Source organism: Globicephala melas, chromosome 19, assembly GCF_963455315.2.
Source record: "Globicephala melas chromosome 19, mGloMel1.2, whole genome shotgun sequence".
NCBI lineage: Eukaryota > Metazoa > Chordata > Mammalia > Artiodactyla > Delphinidae > Globicephala > Globicephala melas.
In genome coordinates this window covers 3,881,772-3,902,478 of record NC_083332.1, presented here as the reverse complement: position 1 = coordinate 3,902,478, position 20,707 = coordinate 3,881,772, and the positions used below count along the sequence as shown (strand labels likewise).

General features: G+C 48.3%; 1 pseudogene; it reads right to left on the bottom strand.

Annotated features, from left to right (window-relative positions):
- Window positions 1-11,713: 11,713 nt before the first annotated feature.
- LOC115847752 (leukocyte immunoglobulin-like receptor subfamily B member 3) lies at window positions 11,714-17,625 on the bottom strand (annotated as a pseudogene).
- Between the last annotated feature and the right edge of the window lie 3,082 nt (window positions 17,626-20,707).

Here is a 20,707-nt window from a genome sequence, read left to right as displayed (position 1 = left end):
CAAACGAGCTTATTTACAAAATAGAAACAGACTCAGAGAATAAACTTATGGTTACCAGGGGTAAGGGTGGTGGGGAAGGATAGTCAGGGAGTTTGGGATTGACAAAAAAAGAAATTGTATATCACTATATTGTATACTTGTAACATATAATATTATATATCAACTGTACATCAATAAAAAAGTAAAATAAAATAAAATAAAAACGATGTCTACACATCACAATCATAATCAAACCAATGGGAAAAAATTTGAAAGCATCCAGAGAAAAGTGCCAGGTTCCATACAGAGCAAAAAGGATTTGAACGATTACAGATTTCACATCAGAGACCACTATGGTCAGATTTATAGTTCTGAAAAACAAGAAGAGCTAACCTGGACTTCTTCTGGATATATTCTTCAGGAATGAAAGGAAAATAGTCATTCTTAGAGGAAGGAACACTGAGAGAATGTGTTGCCTGCAGAACTGCTCTAAAAAAAGTGATAAGGTAAGTTCTTCAGGCAGAAAGGAAATAGTTCTAGAGGGAAACTTGGAAATTCAACAATAAAGGAAGAGCAAAAGGTGGTAAATATCTAAGTAAATGTAACAGCATATTTTTCTCGTTTCCTCTTAAGTTCTTTAAAATACGTATGGCTGTTGAAAGCAAAAATAACAATGTCTGGTTGAGCTTTTAATATATATAGATGAATACATATAACAGCTACAACATGATGGGGAATGAGGGTGAAAGGACCTGTATGGTGATAAGGTTTCTGTGTTTCTCTTTAAAAAAAAAAAAAAAAAAAAATTATTTATTTGGGTGCTCCGGGTCTTAGTTGCGGCACACGGGATCTTCATTGAGGCATGCGGGATCTTTAGTTGTGGCATGCAAACTCTTAGTGGCATGCGAACTCTTAATTGCAGCATATGGGATCTAGTTCCCTGACCAGGGATCGAATCTGGGCCCCCTGCATTGGGAGCGTGGAGTCTTAGCCACTGGACCACCAGGGAAGGCCCCTATGTTTCTTCTGAAGAGTTAAAATATTAACCCTGTGGAATTAGGTGTGTGTATTATAATGCCTGCAACGGCCACTAAAAAAACAACGTGAAGATTTTCAGTTGGAATATCAATAGATATAATGGAATACTAAAAATATACTCCAGAAAGCAAACAGAAGGAAGGGAAGGGAAACTTGAAGAGCAAACAATAGAGGGGATAAAGAGAAGACAAACAATAAAAGGGAAAATGTAAATATAACCTTGTCAGTAATTACATTAAATATAAATGGTGAAAGCACAATTAAATGGCAGAGATTGTAAGACTGGATTAACAGCAAGTAAGACCCAAGTATATGCAGTCCTCAAGAGGTTCACTTAATACAGTGGTATGAATAGGTTAAAAGTGGTATAAATAGGTTAATAGGATGAAAGAAGGTATTATGCAAACATTCATCAAAAGAAAGCTTACGTGGCTGCATTAGTCTCCTATTGGTGTTGTAACAAATTACCACAAACTTAGTGGCTTTAAGCAACACAAATGTGTTGTCTTACTGTTCTGGAGGTCACAGATACAAAGTCAGTCTCAGTGGGCTGAAGTCGAGGTGTCAGCAGGGCTGCTTGCTCTTAGTGGCTTTGTGGTGAGAATCTGTTTCCTTGCCTTTTTCAGCTACAAGGGGCTGCCTGCATGCAGCACCTGCCTTGTGGCCCCTTCCTTCCATCACCCCAACCCCTGTTATCACATGTCCTACCCCTGATTCTGATCCTTTTGTCTCCCTCTTACAAGAAGCCTTGTGAATACACTGGGCTCACCCAGATTACCTAGGATAATGTCCCATCTCAAAATTCTGAATTTAGTCGCCTCTGCAAAGCCCCTTTTTGCTATGTAAGGTAACATATTCACAGGTTGCAGGGATTAGGGCTTGGATATCTTTGGGACAGCAAGGAAGTGACATTACCTTCCTTGGTGGCTGTGCTGCACAAGACAGTACAATAAAATGTATCAGAGGCCTTAGAGCAAGAAAATTATCAGGGGTAAAGATAAAAAGGTCAGTTCATCAAGAAGACATAGTAATCCCACATGTGTGCGCACAAAACCACAGAGCTCCAAGGTGTATAAAGCAAAGACGGACAGAAATGAAAGGACAAGTAGATAGGCCAACAGTTATAGCCAGGGACTTTGAGGCTCCTCTCTTGGTGAGTGATAGAGCACACAGGTGGCCAATCAGCAAGGATGTAGAAAACCTTGACTATACTATCAACCAGCTTGACCTAACTGGCGCACAGAGCACACCCAGCCAATAGCAAAGTACACCTTTTCCAAGTGTGCATGGGATACTGGCCAAGGTAGTCTTCATCCTCGGCTGTTAAAGAAAGCTTAACAGATTTAAAAGAATTACTATCATACATCACTTCCTTTCTGACCCTAATGGAATTTAAGTTAAAATCTATTATTAGAAAGCTATCTGGAAAATCTTCAGCTATTTGGAAATTAAGCAACACACTTCTAAATCATCCATGGTGAGGAACTCAAGGAAAATTGGAAAATATTTTGAACTGGATGAAAATGAAAATACACTAACCTTGTGAGATGCAGCTAAAGCAGTGTTTAGAAAGAAAGTAAGACCACAAGTGCTCATATTTTAAAAAAGAATGGTTTTTGGGACTTCCCTGGTGGTCCAGTGGTTAAGACTCTGCGCTTCCAGTGCAGGGGGCACGGGTTCTATCCCTGGTTGGGGAACGAAGATCCCACATGCCTTGTGGCAAGGCCAAAAAAAGAGAGAAAGAAAGAAAGAATGGTTTGTAATCACTAAGCTAAGTTTTCATTTTAAGACACAAGAAAAAGAAGAGCAAGCTTACCTCAAAGTAAACGTAATAAATATTAAAGGACAGGACTACATGAAACTGAAAACAGAAAAACAATAACAGAAATAAATGAAAGCGAAAGCCGATTCTTTAAAAAGACCAATAAAATGGACAAACCACTAGTCAGAGAAATCATGGAAGAAAGAGGGAAGACACAACCTGCCAATATTTGGAATGAATGACAGGGTATCACTACAAACCCCACTGATATTAGTAGGTAATAAGAAAATATTACAATTCTGTGCCCATAATTTTGACAACTCGTGAGAGACATAGACTACCAAAACTCACTTAAGGAGAAATAATCTGAATATTCTTTAAAAATATTAAAGAAATTGAATTTGTAGTTAAAACAACTCTCAAACAAAGAGCACTCTTGGCCAGCGTGGCCTCACTGGCATGTACTACTAAACATTTAGGGAAGAAATAATGCAGTTTTACACAATCTCTTCCAGGAAATAGAAGTAAAGAAACACTTTGCAGCAATTTTATGAGGTAAGCATTACTCCAAACTCAAATTAGGCAAAGACAGTACAAGGAAAGAGAGCTGCAGACCAATATCCCTCAAGAACATAGAAAATTTCTCCCCAACATATTGGTATATGAAAGCCAACCATAGCTGGAAAGGATAACATGTCATAACCAAGTGTGATTTATCCTCAGATGCCAGGCTGGTTCAATATTTGAAAACCAGTAAGGTTAATCCATCATGTTAATAGACTAACAAAGAAAACCCACATCATTATATAAGTACATGCACAGAATGATTTGATAAAATTAATTAAATGCCCAGCTGTATAGGAATAGAAGGGAACCTCCTTAATCGGATGAAGAGCGTCTGGGGTCTACATTTACCTAATGTCATGCCAAATGCTTTCCCTCTGTGGTTGGGAAGCAGACAGTGACGCTCTCATGCCTTCTCTTCAGAATTGGGCAGTGCAGTAAGACAAGTGAGAGGGAAAAGAAGCTTACAGATTGAAATGGAAGGAATAAAACTGTCTTTATTCCCAATCTACATGATCCTGTATGGAGGAGTTCCTAAGGAATCTACAAAAGAGCTTCTACAACTGGTAGGTGAAGGAGCAAGGTCTCAAGATAAAAGATCAATATTCAAAAACCAATTGATTTCATTCTACAAATTAACAAAGGACAACTGGAAAGCACAATTAAAACACAATACTCTTTACTATAGCACCGAAAACCATGAACATGTAGGAATAAACATAAGTATTTATGTGTAAGATCTGAAGACTAAGAACTATAATACGTCGGTAAGAGAAATTAAAGAACAACAAAGAAAGATATACCGCATTTATTGATTGAAAGACTCAATATTTTAAGATATCAGCTCTCTCTAAATTGATATGTTTTCAATGAAACACCAGTCAAAATCTGAACTAGCTTTTGTAGCAATTGACAAGCTGATACTAAAATAGAAATATGTAAGAGCAATAACAGCTCAAGAATTTAGAAAAGGAATAATATTGGACGTCTTATTCCAAGACTTAATATGGAAGGAACAAATGTAGTGGACGGTGTGGAATTTGCATAAGGATAGGTGGAAAAAATAAACAACAGAGATCCCAGGAGTAAACACACATATATGATCAATTGATTTTTAACGAAGGAACAGAGTACTTCCTTGAGGAAAAGATAATCTTCTTAACAAATGTTTCTGGAAGAACTGGGTATTTATTTGGAAAAAATGAAGCTTCACCTTTACCTCACACCATACACAGTAATTCACATGAAATGGATCATAGATCTAATTGCAATAGCAAAACCATAAAGTATCTAAAAGGGGACATTAAAGAAAATCTCCACAACCTTGGATTAGACAAAGATTTTTTTTAAAGACTTTATTGAATTTGTTACAATATTGCTTCTGTTTTATGTTTTGGTTTTTTGGCCGCGAGGCATGTGGGATCATAGCTCCCAACCAGGGATCGAACCCGCACCCCCTGCATTGGAAGGCTGAGTCTTAACCACTGGACCAGCAGGGAAGTCCCAAACAAAGATTTCTTAAGAAAGGTACAAAAAGCACAGAAAACAACAAAAACAAAAGATTTATTGGACTTCATAGAATTAAAAACTTTTGTTCTTCAGAAGACTGTGTTAGGGAACTTCCCTGATGGTCCAGTGGTTACGACTCTGCGCTTCCACTGCAGGGGGCGAGGGTTCCATCCTTGGTCAGGGAACTAAGATCCTGCATGCCACATGGTGCGGCCAGAAAATAAAAAAAAAAGATGTTAGGTAATGGAAGAAACAAGCCAAGACTAAAAGAAAATATATACAGTGTATATATGTGTATATATATATATATATATATATATATATATAGTGTGTGTGTGTGCGTGAGATAAAGGATTTGTATGTAGAATAAATAAGGACTTTTACAAATAAATAATAATAAAACCTTCCCACTTGAGCAAAACAGTTTAAACAGACATTTCTCAAAAGAAGAAATGGTGGCGCAGTGGTTGAGAGTCCGCCTGCCGATGCAGGGGACACGGGTTCGTGCCCCGGTCCAGGAAGATCCCACATGTCGCGGAGCGGCTGGGCCCGTGAGCCATGGCCACTGAGCCTGCACGTCCGGAGCTTGTGCTCCTCAGCGGGAGAGGCCACAACAGTGAGAGGCCCGCGTATTGCAAAAAAAAAAAAAAAAAAAAAAAAGATATATAAATGACCAATTAGCACATGAAAAACTGCTTAACATCTATAATAATTAGAGAAATGAAAACTCAAATGAGATACCAATAAAGTTGATGAATCAAAACATTATACTGAACAAAAGAGGGCAGATACAGAAGAGTACAGACTCTATAGTTCCATTTTTATGAAATTCTAGACCTTGTAAAACTAATTCCTAGTGAGGAGGGTGTAGGTTGACTAAAAAGGTCACCATGGAATTTCAGGAGTGATGGCAATGTTTTATATGTTGATTGTGGTGACAGTTGCTACGTGAATTTCTACATTTGCCAAAGCTGATCAAACAGCACAAAGGGGGTACATTTCATGTCTCAGTATACATACACGTGCATACTAGCCAGGCTCAACCAGTGTCCATTCCACCAGGATGAAGTCAACCTGCAACCACGTGTCTGATTTGCTTCCATAAGAAATGATACAACGTTAAGGATCAAGTGTTCCTTTCCTCTGCTGACACAATGGACATTCAGCAGTATCTGTAGTTAGATCGCTCTCGGTGAATGGCAGTCAGTCCCTGCTTCCAGGCTGATGACTAGCCTCCATCTCTGTCCTCGGCCATCCTTCAAAGGCCCAGTGTGTAAGCAAGGAGGCAGAGGCTGGCAAACATCCACTGAACCAGGCGTCCTGTCCCCTTGGCTGTTAAGGACCCTGTCTGCCGTGAGGCTCTGGGGGGACGTTAATACCTCATTGAAAGACCACGTGCCTCGTGCCCACTCCTGTACCCATTCCTCCTTCCTGGGTATCCTTGTCCCCTCCCGCTCAGTTCTCCTGACTGTCTAGGCAGGGCGGTTGCTCCCGTCCCCGGGTCTGTGTACATCTCTCCCTCTACCCTGTTCTCTTTCCACACACACAAAAGGTATCCTGTTCATCACCCAGATGTCTGCCCTGTGAAAGCATTTTCCCTCAGTATCTTTCAGGTACAGGGCTTAGAGCAACACCACCCCCAAACCTGACGCTGCCCAGACGTGACCCAGGCCGTAAAGCTGCAGAGGACAGCTGAGGGAGGGGTGTCACTGTGACAGGTAGCCGTGGAGGTATCCTGTGCCTCTAACCCCTGCCTTTGTGGGACTTAACCTTGTTCTGCGGGCCTCTTCCTGGCCCCAGGTTTACCACTCATCCAACAGTGGGTTGCAACCCAATGACTTGGTGGGAATGACAACACCTGGCTCATCACGGGAAGTTTCAGCTGCACAGACACTTGATGTCTCTTTGTCAGTCAGTCAGTGTCTGTTGGGAACCAGGAGCCTGCCAGGAGCAGTTTCTGTTTTAATTAATTTTATTTTTGGCTGTGTTGGGTCTTTGTTGCTGCGTCCAGGCTTTCTCTAGTTGCAGCGAGCGGGGTCTACTCTTTGTTGTGGTGCACGGGCTTCTCATTTCGGTGGCTTCTCTTGTTGCAGAGCACGGGCTCTAGGCGCACAGGCTTCAGTAGTTGTGGCGCACGGGCTTCAGTAGTTGTGGCTTGTGGGCTCTAGAGCTCAGGCTCAGTAGTTGTGGCACACGGGCGTAGTTGGTCCATGGCATGTAGGATCTTCTGGGATCAGGGCTCGAACCTGTGTCCCCTGCATTGGCAGGCAGATTCTTAACCACTGCGCCAGCAGGGAAGTCCTTAGGAGCAGTTTTTTAAGTGGCGTCTAGCTCTCTGTTGCAGGTGGTGGATGTGGTGACATGAACCCATAGGGCTAAACCTCACCTCTGCCACTGGGGCTCAGCAGAGAATTCACACAGCCTCCGGTACACCTGGATACCCGGGGTCCTGGTACTGCAGCCTGAAGCTACTGCAGAGCCCCACCTTCCTGGGGGCTCCACTCAGACTTGCAAGCTTCTCAGTAACGTGAGAAGTCGCTTGTTTTCTCGAGGATGATATATGCTGCTTCCACAAGCCGAGAATGCATACCCAGAATTGTGCCTCTTTCTCAGTGTTAGGTGTTGCGAGGTGCAATGGCACGTGATTTACTACACAGGGTGTGTCTTGGCAGCCCTCAGAGAATAGGCCCTCTATAAAGGTCACTGCTTTGGCAGGCTCTGAGTCTTTGAATTTCCCTTTCTTTCTTTCTTTTCCTTCCTTCCTTCCTTATGTCCCACCATATGGAATACATACCAGAGTACTCTCCACCCTCTAACCATCAGGTCCAATTAGCAAGATGTCATCAACGTTGTGGACAAATGGGATGTTCTGCCCAATGTCACGATGCCAAGGGTCCCTTTGGACTGTGCTGTGAAAGAGGGAGAGTTAATTTCTCTCTGGACAAAGTATGAACGTGTACTGCAGTCCATCCTAGGTGAAGAACTGCTTCTTAGTTACCAGATCCACAGCTGCATAGAAATGACCAAAGGCTGCCTGATTCTGTTCTAGGAAAAATATGCATCCCTCACAGCCGCTGTGACAGGACTTAGCGCTGGGTGAAGTCTGAGGCCCTCCACCACCAACCACCCTTGATCCGCTCAGTGTTTGCAGGGGCCAGGCTGGTGTATTAAGCAGGGGTGCGATGGGCCACCACCACTCCCTCCCTTATGTCTTTGAGGGAGGCACTAACCTCTGCTATTCCACCTGACCGCAGGGTTGTTTTTGATTTACCATACACTGGGTTATACGAAAGTTATATTGTGTTTTGTTTTTCTGTTCATGCCAGGCAGCTAGCAGGATTTTACATCCCCGACCAGGGCTTGAACCTGCACCCTGGGCAGTGAAAGCGCAGAGTCCTAACCACTGAACCTCCAGGGAATTCCCTGGAAAGTTATATTGTTAAGTATACAGAGTCTGCTTCCTTTCTTTAAAGACTGTAACTATGTTTTGGAAGTTGATTAAATGACTTTGTGGTTCAGCTTTGTGGTTCTTTTCAAGGCTTAAAAAAAAATCTGCTTTTGGGTACATCCTAGGGTTAGTTTGGCCGTACTGTGAAGGGTAGGTCTGCTTGTGATAAATCTTCTCAGTTTTCCTTCACCTGAGATTGTCTTTATGTCCCCTTCATTCCTGAAGGATAGTTTCACAATGCATAGCATTGGGGATCGACAGTTCTTTTCTTTCAGCCCTTGAAACTGTTGTGCCACTACCTTCTGATAAGTCCAAGGTCACGTGAGTGGTGGGTTCCGTCCACAGTGAGGAGGCATTTCTGTCCCACTGCATGCAAGGAACTTCTTCCTCTTTTTCTGGATTGTGATGCGTCTTGCATTGGATTTCTTGGGGCTCATCCTGTTTGGGGTTCACTGAGTTTCATCTATGCATAGACTCATGGCTTCTGCAAAGTTTGGGGAAATTTCAGCCATTATTTCTTGAATAGTTTTCCAGTCTTATCCTCTTTCTCCTCTGGTTTTAGGATTCAGATCCCAGGGATGTGAGGTCATCGAGAGTCCGTTCTCATGCTTTTCCAGAATATGTGCTCACTGGTGTTCAGACTAATTTTTATCCTCGTATCTTTACATCATTTCCTCTGTTGCCTCCATTCTTTTGTTGGGTCCGTCCATCCATGGAGCCTTTTATTTTAATTATTGTATCTTTCAGATCTGAAATATCCATTGCATTCATTTTTTAAAATTTATTTGTTTTATTTTTGGCTGCGTTGGGTCTTCGTTGCTGCCCGCGGGCTTTCTCTGGTTGTGGCGAGCGGGGGGCTACTGTTCGTTGCGGTCCGCGGGCTTCTCATTGCAGTGGCTTCTCTTGTTGCGTATCACGGGCTCTAGGCACGCAGGCTTCAGTAGTTGTGGCTTGCGGGCTCTAGAGTGCAGGGTCAGTAGTTGTGGCTCAGGGGCTTAGTTGCTCTAAGGCATGTGGGATCTTCCTGGACCAGGGCTCAAACCCATGTCCCCTGCCTTGGCAGGCAGATTTTTAACCACTGCGCCACCAGGGAAGTCCTCCGTTGCGTTCTTTATGTCTTCTCTTTTTTTACTGAGCCTTTCTAGTTTTTTAGATTTATTTTAAGCATGTGTGTAATTGCTCCTCAAAGCATTGTTATTATGGCTGTTTTAAAAGCCTTGTCAGAAAATTCCAAAATCTGTGTCATCTCAGTGTCAGCAGCTGTTAAGGATGGTTTTTTCTCACTCAAGACGAGATTTTCCTGGTTCCTGTTATGGCGAATGATTTTTCAAATTAGACCTGGTCATTTTGGATATTATGTTTTGAGAGTCTGGGTCTTATGTAAATCTTTGTTATAGAAAGACTTTTCTTACACATGGCTGGGGCACTGACTCATTACTGCCAGGTGGATGGGCAGTCCAGGTACCCTACTCGGTCTCCTTTGACACCCACTGTGTCATTACTGGGGGTCTTAGCAGTCTTAGTGTGTCTGCTGCCTTCTCTCTACCCTTCAGAGTACAGGCAGACCTTGGAGATATTGCAGGTTCAGTTCCAGACCACAGCAATAAAGTAAATATCACATTAAAGCGAGTCCCACAGTTTTTTGTTTTCCTACTGCATATAAAAGTTATGTTTACACTATACTGTAGTCTGTTAAGTGTATAACAGCATTGGTCTAAAAACACAATGTACATACATTAAAAAATAATGCTGTTGGGGACTTCCCTTGTGGCACAGTGGTTAAGAATCCACCTGCCAATGCAGGGGACATGGGTTGATTCCTGGTCTGGGAAGATCCCACATTCCGCGGAGCGACTAAGCCCGTGCACAACTACTGAGCCTGCGCTCTAGAGCCGGCGCACCGCAACTACTGAGCCCATGTGCTGCAACTACTGAAGCCCGTGCACCTAAAGCTCATGTTCCCCAACAAGAGAAGCCACTGCAACAAGAAGCCAGCGCACAGCAACAAAGAGTAGCCCCGCTCGCCACAACTAGAGAAAGCCCCACGCGCAGCAAGGAAGACCCACCACAGCCAAAAATCAATAAAATAATAATAATAATAATAATAACGCTGTTGGGAAAAGGGCACTGATGGGCTTGCTTGATGTGGGATGCCACAAACCTTCAATCTGTAAAAACAAAAACATCCCTGCAATATCTGGGGAGTACAATAAATGGAGGTATGCCTGTATTCTTATGTTTGTTGTGTATGTAAAGTCCAGGAGTCTTACTGTGCTTTGTGGGGGGTCAGGGAGACATACTTCTATTTTCTCCTGCTCCAAAACTGGAAGTCTGAAATGCAACTGACTTTTATATATTGTGATGATGTACCCAGTGACGTTAGATAAATTCTTTTCAAATTCGAATAATGGGTCCTTATTCTATTTTGGATTTTCCACTCACACAATTTTGTAATCTTGAGCAATACAGTTTTATTCCATCCCTCAGTGCCTATCACTTTTTGTTTCTTTATTTAATTGGTTGGTTCTTCCAGGCCTGCCGAATAGAAGGGTAATAGTGAACGTTCCTGGCTCACTCGCAATTGCAGGCAGAAGGATTGTACGTTTTTACCTTTAAAAATGATTTCTATTGTAGATTTTAAAAGATGCTTTTACAAATAATAGGAAATTCCCTTTTATTCCTGAGTTTTTTTCATTATAAATTGGTGATGTATTTTATCAAAAGCTTTGCATCTGTTGATATGATGATTTTTAAAATTTCTTCTTTTAGTGTTTGAATTGTATTGATTGATTTCTGAGGATGAAACCACCCATGCATTCCTTAAAACAAAATACCTGCAAGTTCATGATATATTACTCATTTTACATAGCAGTGAATCTCGTTTGTGAATATTTTGTTTAGGAAAACAAAAGACAGAAAGACAGAGCTTCCTGTGATTTTCCCATTTTGTAGTTTCTTTGTCGGGTTTTGGTCTCAATTTTTTTCTGGCCCGACAAAAGGTGTTGCAGGGAGTATCCTTTCCTTCCCTCTTCTCTGCAGAAGCTTGTGTAAGTTTGGGGGGTGTGTGTGTGTGTGTATTTGATAAGTGCATACGTGTTCAGAAGCATTCACCAGTGAAGCCTTCCGGACTCAGAGTTCACGTTTTGGGAAAATGTTAAATCACAGACTCCACATATTTAATATATACAACAATCCAGATTTCCTATTTATCCTAATGTTCATCATTTTGGTAAATTATATTTTAGAGAATTTTTGTCCATTGCATCTACATTTTCTAATATAATGGCATAAATTGTTCATAAAATTCTTCATTTATATAAAGTCTGTAGGATCTGCCGTAGTGTCGTGATAATGGTAAAGCATGCCTTCTCTGTTTTTCCCTTGGTCATTGTGCCTAGGGTATATACGTGTGATTAATGTTTTCAGGATTGAAGTTTTAGGCTTAATTGATTTTTCTCTACTTTTTCTTTGTCCTCATTAGTAGCTACTCTTGTCATTGTTATTTCGCTGCTTCTACCTTCATTTGGAATCATTTGCTATTCTTTTTCAAAATCATTGGTAATTGAGCAGTCTGTTGCTTTTTTTCTAAAACGTAAGGATATTAGTTATCTTTGAGGGTAGAATCAGGTGACTGCCAAAGGGCCCCAGGGGCTCCTGGTGGTCTGTATTCGGAGTCCAGGCTGTCTGTTGGTCGTTAGGCGGTGTCCACTGCGGGCAGGCAGCTCCTGTGCCTTCCGGGGTCCATACAGTCTTCCTCCCTGGAGCGTGGGGTCTAGGTCCTTCCTGGGCTAGCGGACGGCGAGAGCAGCATACACGCTGGGCTCTTCTGGGGGCTCCCCTGACTGGGGGGCAGGGGTTGCAGTCTCCCGTGTGAAGGTCGAGTGGTTCAGCTGGGCATAGGTCACATCCTGGGGGGCTTCAGATGCGGCGGCCTGCGGTGGGGGAGAGGGAGGGAGGGTGTGTGGTTGGGATGGGGGAAGGCTGGGGGCCCAGACAGGATGGGACCCACCTGACCGTCCCTCTGCCCGTCCTCTTCCGCTTGTCTGTCTTCCGTGTCCAGCAATCTCCCCGACAGGGAGGAAGGAGAGGTGGCCACCCCCCGCCTTAGTCTTGATCTTGAGTGGTTCACCTGGGCGTACGTCCCCTCCTGGGGGTCTGCATCCTGCCTGTTCTGCTGGAGGGAGAGAGTAGGACAGAAAGGGGACTTCCTGGATCCACTGTGATCTCCTTCCGTCAGCTTTCCACTGTGTTGGCAGAGTGATGCTTTAAAACCTTAGGTCAGGTCACTTTCCTGATGGAAACTCCGGGGACCTCCTAACACCTCGGAGCCTCTGGATTCTTTCTACGGTTCTGATTTCAGTATTAACACGTTATCTCCCTTGCACATTTGGCTCCAGCCGCACGGCCATCTTCCTGCAAAAGCACGTCCCTGCCTCAGGACCTTTGCACTTGCTGCCCCCCTCCCCCTATGCACTCTGTCATCTTCTCTTGCTTTACTTTCCTTATTGGGACCTTGCATTCTAGGACGCTACCTGCTTCTTTACATATAGTCTTCTCACCCACCAGGTGAGCTCCCTGCTGCACCTGCAGCACCTACAGGGAGCCGGGGGGATGTGCTCTCCTTGTGCACCACTTTTGGGTGAATGAAGGAAGAGGGGCCTGGGGACTTTCAGGTGATTCACTTATTCACAAATCCTCTTGAGACGTGGGGCTTCTCTGCAACGCCAGAAGGTCAGACAGAGGACGGGGAGCCAGGAAAGGGGACCCCGAAGGAGGGGCCATGAGGTCACAAGGAAGCAGGAGGGGTGGAGTTACAGCAGGACGACCCAGGAAGCCCGGAAGGGGAGGTCAGTGTGGGACGCTGCTGGAGCTGGGATGTGAGGACAGAGACGTGTCCATTGGACTGAGTTTGGCAACAAGAAGGTCTCTGGTGGCCTGGACAGGAGCAGGGGTCTCACCGGATGGTCCAGCTGCACCCCGTCCTCAGGCTGTGTGTCCTTCACGGCAGCATCTGCTGGGGCGGAACAGGGTGTGTATCGCTTGGTGGGATCCCCTGAGACCCCTCAGGGCTGGAGCCCCCGCAGTGCATCCAGAAGGGGCCACTGAGACCCAGGGGTGAGGGGAAGTGTGGGGTTTCAGTCCGCACCCCCTGAGCCCACCCCTTCCCAGCCTTCCCCTCCCCCACACAGGTGCCTCCAGAACCCTGTGTCCCCCACCCCGTCCTCTTCTGCTCACAGAGGGCCTGGTCCTGGGCGGCGGCGGCTGGGCAGGAGCTGGGGGGGAGACGGGCGTGTTAGGGGGAGAATGAGGGGGAGCTGCGGGCGGGGCGGGCCTGGGGGTCTTCGGGGCGGGAGTTACCTGCTCTGCAGGCCTGTGTCCTTGGGCTCTGGGTCTGCAGCCCCTGCGGGACGGTTGAAATCAGCCTCGCCCTGGGCTGGGGCAGATAACAGAGGCCCTGGGACACTTATGACCCCCGCCCCTCACACGGGATTCAGGAGGAAAGGAGACCTGAACTCATACTTGCGTACATGTTTCAACACTTCATGAGATTGAAAAGGAGGAAAATACCTTAAATTATACATGTCAGCTGACAGTACGTGTTTTCTTTCTAGATTTTTGAGTTTCAGACTCTGGACAATCTTTTTCTAAGCTGACCTTGCCCATCTCTTAGGTTTCCCTTCGGCTGGTGCCCTAAGCCCACCACCTCCAGGGGTCTCGGTCACCCCGTTCCCTACTCACCCGACTTCCTGCGTCTGCTCTGACCCCAGTGTCGGACGAGGAGGATGAGGGGCAGCAGGACGAAGGCCACTGAGACCCCAATCAGGACGTTCAGGTACCATTTGAGACCTGGGGCACCAGTGACGTCATGCATGAGCCCAAGATGCCATTTAATTGAGCACCTACTGTGTGCAGGCTCGTGCTGGGGTCTGTGCATTCATCTCCTCTAACCCACCCCACCCATTTTACAGATGAGGAAACTGAGGCACAGAGGGAATTCACCAACCCCAGTGACCCAGTCTGGAGGTGGCAGAGCTGGGATTAGAACCCAGAGCTGTGAGCTCCCTGAGCTCTCCTGAACTGCCCCCCAGCAGACACCAGATTTGTGCTCTGCGGGCTGCTCATGTGTAGGGGGGTCTGCAGGGCTACATGGGGTGGACTCTGTGTCTCTCCCCAGGATCCCTACCCCACCCTGCAGGGTCCTGATGCCCCTGGGAAGGTCTGGGCTGGGCTGGGGGCTCTGCCCTCCTGAGCTCTGTGAAGCCCACCCGTCATTTCATCTGACCTCACAGCAGGCCTGTGAGCATGGTGGGACCAGGGAGCTTACAGACCACGAACCTGAGACTCAGAGGAAAGAAAGCACCTGCCCAGGGCCCACAGCAGGAGCGCAGAGCTGGGTCTGAACCTGGAGTCTGACTACAGCCCTTGCTCTTTCCACTCAAGCTGGGCTCCCTGAGATGAAGGGCGAGGGTCCGGGCGCCCTGGGCCATTGTCCTGCCTCCCCTCCCCCTCCCCGTACAATGCCACCACCACTGCGGCACTGGGGACAGGCCCCCATACAGTCACATCCTCAGGGACCTCCCTGTGAGGCCTCCTCTCCTGGGGGGTCAGAGCCAGAAGTCAGAACTGAAGAAAATCTAAGCTCCGGGCCACGATTCTCTGCCTTTACACTTGGAGAAACTGAGGCCCAGGCAGGGGAAGGGGGTTCAAGTCATTGTCTCCAGAGGTGCGTGAACTAAGGCCATAACTGAGCCCTGCCCCCCTGGACCCAACACCATGTCCCACAGACCCTCACTCACCCGTCTGCGGGCCTGGCTCCGTGGGGGGAAGGGCCCCAACTTCAGAGCCTCCTGGGGGTCAGGACAGGAGGTTAGGGTTGGGGGCTGCTTCTCCCCACGTCAGCCCACTGCTCCTCCCCCAGGATGGGCCCCAAGGGGTCATTCCCTCTCCGTGACCCCCACCCTTCATCCACCAGCCTCAGAGCCCCTGGAGCCCTGGGGTCCTCCTGGCATCTCTGCTTGACCCCCAGCCTGTCCTTGAGGATCTGAGGGCATTAGATCCTCCCAGAGACTCTGAAACTGCCTTGGGGTGGCCTGTGCTCCCTCTGCAGAGAGGCCTCAGTGACTCCCTAGTTGTTGAACTGGGGCCTGTCGGTGGGGGGCTGGGGCCCACAGCGGGTCCTGGGAATGAGGACAGGAAGCGAGTGGGGCTGACCCTGGAGTCCCCACCTTATGAAACCTTTCCCTTACACCTGCCCTGTGGTCTCCTCTACAGTCGTCAGGTTCCAGATTCGAGGTGAGGTGAGAAGGTGTGGGAGGGGATGGGAGGGCCTCTGAGGGGCAGATCCCCATGTGGGTGACCCTCCCTCACAGTCCCCTCACTCAACCCCAGCCCAGAGTGCTCAGGACAGAGCCCTGAGCTGACTGAGTCAGAGAGGACAGGGTCAGCGTCCCTCACCTCCCTGAGGCCCCTCATCTCTGTCTGTCTCTGTTTTCTCCGAGTCGCTCCCTCTCCCTGCCCACCCCCGTCTCTCTCTGTCTCCCTCCCTCCCTCCCTCCCTGGGGACCCCTCACGACTGGTCGCAGCATCACCAGCGGGGGCTCCCCCGGCAGGGCCTGTGCAGAGTCTGGGTCCCTGACTGACCCGCTGGCTCCTCACCTGCCACCAGGATGTCCAGGGGGTCACTGGGGGCCGACCACTCGGAGGAGAGGTTGTGTCCACCGTAGCATCTGTACCGGCCCGCGTGGGTGTTGGTCACCCGACCCAGGGGGAAGTCGGCCTGAGAGAGCCCAGCCTGGGGCTGCCGGCCAGGGCGCTGGGGGAGGGCCTGTCTCCCCTCCTGGGACAGAGCGAATCTGTCATAGCCGACTTCAGAACGACACTGGAGGGTCAGGCTCTGTCCAGAGGCCACGACAAGGCCCTGCAGGGTCAGGAGGGAGGGCTTCCCAGACACACCTGGGGGAAGACCAGCCCTGGGCTGTAGGGGCTGGTTCCTCCCATGAAGCCCCTTCTCCTATCCTGGTCCCCAGGCCTCACTGTCGCTCACACTCTGTGTCTCTGTACTGTGCGCCCTGCTCCCCCCTCACCCCACCCTCTCATCTGGGACAATCCTGGGAGAAAAGCATCTAATAATCTGTCTCGTGCCTCAAGAAGTACGTGAGGCCAGGGTGGGACCTCCTCACCTGAGACCAGGAGCTCCAGGGGGTCACTGGGGGCCGACCACACCTGGGGGGTGTCCCTGTAAAAGCCGTGGCATCTGAACGTCCACCTGTGGCTGGGGGTCACGCGACCCACGGGGAGCAGGGCCTGGGTCTGCCCATGGGGGCCTCGCTGTGCATCCAGGGTCCAGGAGGACTTGGGTTCTCCTTCCTTAGTCAGAATGAACCTGTCCAGTCGCTGCCAAGAGCGACACTGGAGGGTCACGTTCCCTCCCGTGGTCACCACAGGGCTCGGCAGGGCTGAGAGGGTGGGTTTCCTGTGGGCCCCTAGGAGAGAAGGAGGGAGCTTGTGAAATGGGGCTCACACCCCCCTTTCCTCCTCCAGGGCTGGGCTGTGAGAGGGACACACCCCTGAGAGCAGACCCCCTTCCTGAGGGCAGAGCCCGATGCTGGGACCCCCGAGTGTCCTCTCACCTGTCACCACCAGCTCCAGGGGGTCACTGCGCTCTGACCAACAGTGGGGCTGAGGTAGTAACAGTGATATCTCCCTGCGTAGGCCTGTGTCATGTGTGGGATGGAGAACTTGCCCTTGTCCCCGGGCTCCAGTGAGGGCTGTCTGTACCAGGGAGGTGAGCTTCCCTCTTTATCCAAACGGAACACCCAGGGCCCCCGGGTCCCCTGACACCAGATGGTCACGGGGCTCCCCAAGGGGATCACAGAGCCGGGCTCAGCCCAGATGGTGGGTTTGGGGAGGGTGCCTGGAAGGACATCAGAGGCTGCGTCACAAGATATCCTCACCCCCAGGTCCCCAGCTCTCAGCCCCCAACCTCCCAGACTCCCCCACCTTCAGCCAAGAACTGCTGTTCCCCACCCCATTGCCTGGGGTGGCCCCTTGTCCCCATGATCAGTAGGGAGGTGGGACACCTGGGGACAGACTCACCTGCCTGCACCTGGGTCCTCGGGCCCACACTCAGCCCTGGAAGAGAGACCCCTGTGAGAGGTTCGCCCTGAATCCTGAGCAGCGCCTCTCCTACCCGTGAGCCTCCTGAGTCCTGGGGTCTCCTGACAGAGCAGCCTGGCTGTGGGGAGGGGTCCGTCCCTGGCTGGGGCTTCCCCTCCCCCTCCTCCATCTCACCGAGGCAGAGCAGGGCCGTGAGGCTGGGAGTCATGGCGTCTCGTCCCTGTGGTCCAGGCGGTGCAGATGGAGGAGACCACGGTGCCCTCAGGACGGAGATCCGAGGGTGTGTCCACTGGGAGGCTAGTCCTCCCCGTCACGGGGCTGTCACATCAGCAGCCCCACAGGAAGGGGAACTGCCCCTCCCCAGGAGCCTGGCTCTCATTCCCATGACAGACCCGGTGTCTTCCTGAGACGCCCCTTCCAGGTGAGGGTGACCCGAGCACGTCTTTCCCTCTCAGAGCCTCCCCGTTGGGTCTCCTTCGTCCTCAGCCGGTCCATCAGCAGGTCCCTGTGGGGTCCTCACCATGGACAGGGGTCACCCAGGCCCTGGCGATGCTTCAGGGAGGTTGCAGGTTCCTGCTGCACCGCAGAGCTCGGATCAGCAGAGAGACACGTTTAACATCTGCCTACAGCTCCGTGGAGGTCAGTGTGGCAATGAGCACAGAGGAGAAGTTTGGGGCAATAAGGAAGGAAACATGCCTGCTCCCCTGGCCCCAGAGTGTGGGTTTGCTTTCTGTCTCAGCCCCCTTCAGGGACTTCTCCCTTTTTCTTGAAACAGCGTCCACCCCACCTTCCTGGGAACAAGCCCCTGAGTCGTTCCTGCCTGCTCGGTGGCCCTTGATCCTTGGACATTGTCTCCTTACTGTATGCTCCTGTCTTCACTTTTATGGGACAGAGAGTGGGTCAGTGCTCTGACTTGGGGGACGAAGCTGATTTAATTTAAGTATTCCTCGTCATCCTCCCCTGTGTGCCTTGAGCCCTGAAGTTATGTCTCTGAGCCTCAGTCTCCTCGCCTTCAGCATGTTGTTTGAACCCCACTCTTCAGACAGTTTGGGGGCTCAGTGGTGCCAGGACATGGGTGGGACCCAATATTGGTTAATTTCTAACCAGTATGAGAGGGTGAAGGTGTCAGACCCCACAGTCAGGTTGGATGACTGATGTGCCCACTCACGACCCCCGTCTGCTCTGACACTGAGAAATGCTACTTATGGTGGGGTTTTGTTGTTTATTTATTTTTGGCTGCATTGGGTCTTCGTTGCTGCGCGCGGGCTTTTTCTGGTTGTGGCAAGTGGGGGCTACTCTTCGTTGCAGTGCATGGGCTTCTCATTGCAGTGGCTTCTCTTGTTGCAAAGCACGGGCTCTGGGTGTGCGGGCTTCAGTAGTTGTGGCTCATGGGCTCTAGAGCTCAGGCGCAGTAGTTGTGGTGCACGGGCTTAGTTGCTCCACGGCATGTGGGATCTTCCTAGACCAGGGCTCAAACCCGTGTCCCCTGCATTGGCAGGTGGATTCTTAACCACTGCGCCACCAGGGCATTCCCGCTGCTTATGTTTTTTATGAAATACATAGGCATGGTCTATTATAGGAGAAGAGAAATGACAGTTTCTTAAATGGAGAAGGGACCACAACAAAAAAAAGAGGTGAAAGCTTAGTGACTACCAGTGCCTGAGTGCAGCAAGTGGTCATTAGAATAGAGGTTTCCACCTCTGTGTGGAAGGACAAGGACCTCAGGTCCTCACAGGCAGGGAGGGGTCAGGGCTTCAGGTCAAGGTTGGAATCGGTGTTGCCGCTCCACCTCGTTTGTGGCCAGGCACTGGGATATCTCTGCCCACTGACCCATCCCCGAGGTCAGCACTGAGCTGTGTCCTCTGTGCGGTTGTAAAACAGCTTCAATTCATTATAATTGTACATGGATATCTGTCCCACCTGTGAGTGTGAGGCTCACTTGGGGTCATCTCTGCCAGGTACATGCCTAGTCAGATGCTGAGTTTGAGAGAGCGGATGCTGTGGGGCAGGGCAGCCACAAGAAGTCACCCATTTCGTCTCTGAATGTCAGGACAGACCTGGGAGAAACTCTCTATAGAAAATCACGTGTCTGGGAGCTGAGCATTAGGAATGAACATAAGAGATAAATCCTAATACTGAGAAAAAGTGCTAAGAAGACTATCTGCAGAGCTAGTAACTTGTATTATCCTATCCAAGGAGATAGAATACTAGGAATGTATGAAACATTTTAATTTAAGCATGTTTACACATCTGAAAAATTAAAGAAGGAAAATAAATTCTGGAAACAGCAAAAGGGATTATACTGCAGAAGTATATAGGATTTTAGCAATGAATTAGGCAAACACTTTACAGGTAAAAAAGAATACTTTCATTAATACACTCAAGATATTCTTTCCATCAAGGAGAAGATACAGCTGAAGAGCCAATTATGAACTTGGAATACAATATTGAGGAGTTTGTTTAGGATGCAGTTCGGAGAGACTGGAATTAGAAAGTTGAGGTAGATGAGGAGTAGAAAGAACAGGGCCCATGGATATTGTGAATTTCAGAATGAAATCAGTGAGGACAATGTCTGCGACAGTATGAAAGGCCAATTGTTGGTCTTTTACAGAGATGTAGCAAGAACTTACAATTGCTAGGGTGCATGTGTCTATACATGAAATGTGTCTTGCTATTTCGCAACAAAGGGAAGGAAATTGAAGGGAGAAAACGCCAAAAGATATGGGGAAAATACAGTCAAGGAATTAACTGTCAGTGAGGCCTTCTATACTCACCCAAACTATCATTAAGGGGCAAAGGTGAAGGGGTCAGCAGGGGAGAAATGCATACATGTGAGAGACTTGGGCGTGTCCGACCTGCTTGGACTCACATCTCCTATGTTAAACCTTCATGTCGGGCTCAGCGTGTCTCCCACAACTGATTATGCCTGTTTTCTATTTACCTCTAATGTGAATGTACTGGGATTTGGGCATCACAATTCCACTGAAACCGTGGCATAAGATTGAGGTGGAAATTACTATGACCTACAGAATAGAAGGACCTCAGGGTCATCTGCGAGGCGCCACAGTTGGCTCATTCTTGTGAAAGTTGATGCTGTTCCCAACTGTGTATCCAGTGCATTCAAACGGGCGTCTTGAAGTTGGGCATGAAGGGAGTATTTACCAAAGCAACAGATAATGTACACAAATCAGAACACTGAGAAAAAGGGATGTTTTCATAGAGCTGGTTTGCCAGCGCACCACCTGGCTGTCGCTTCAAACACCTTGCGCCCATTCATAAATTTATTTATT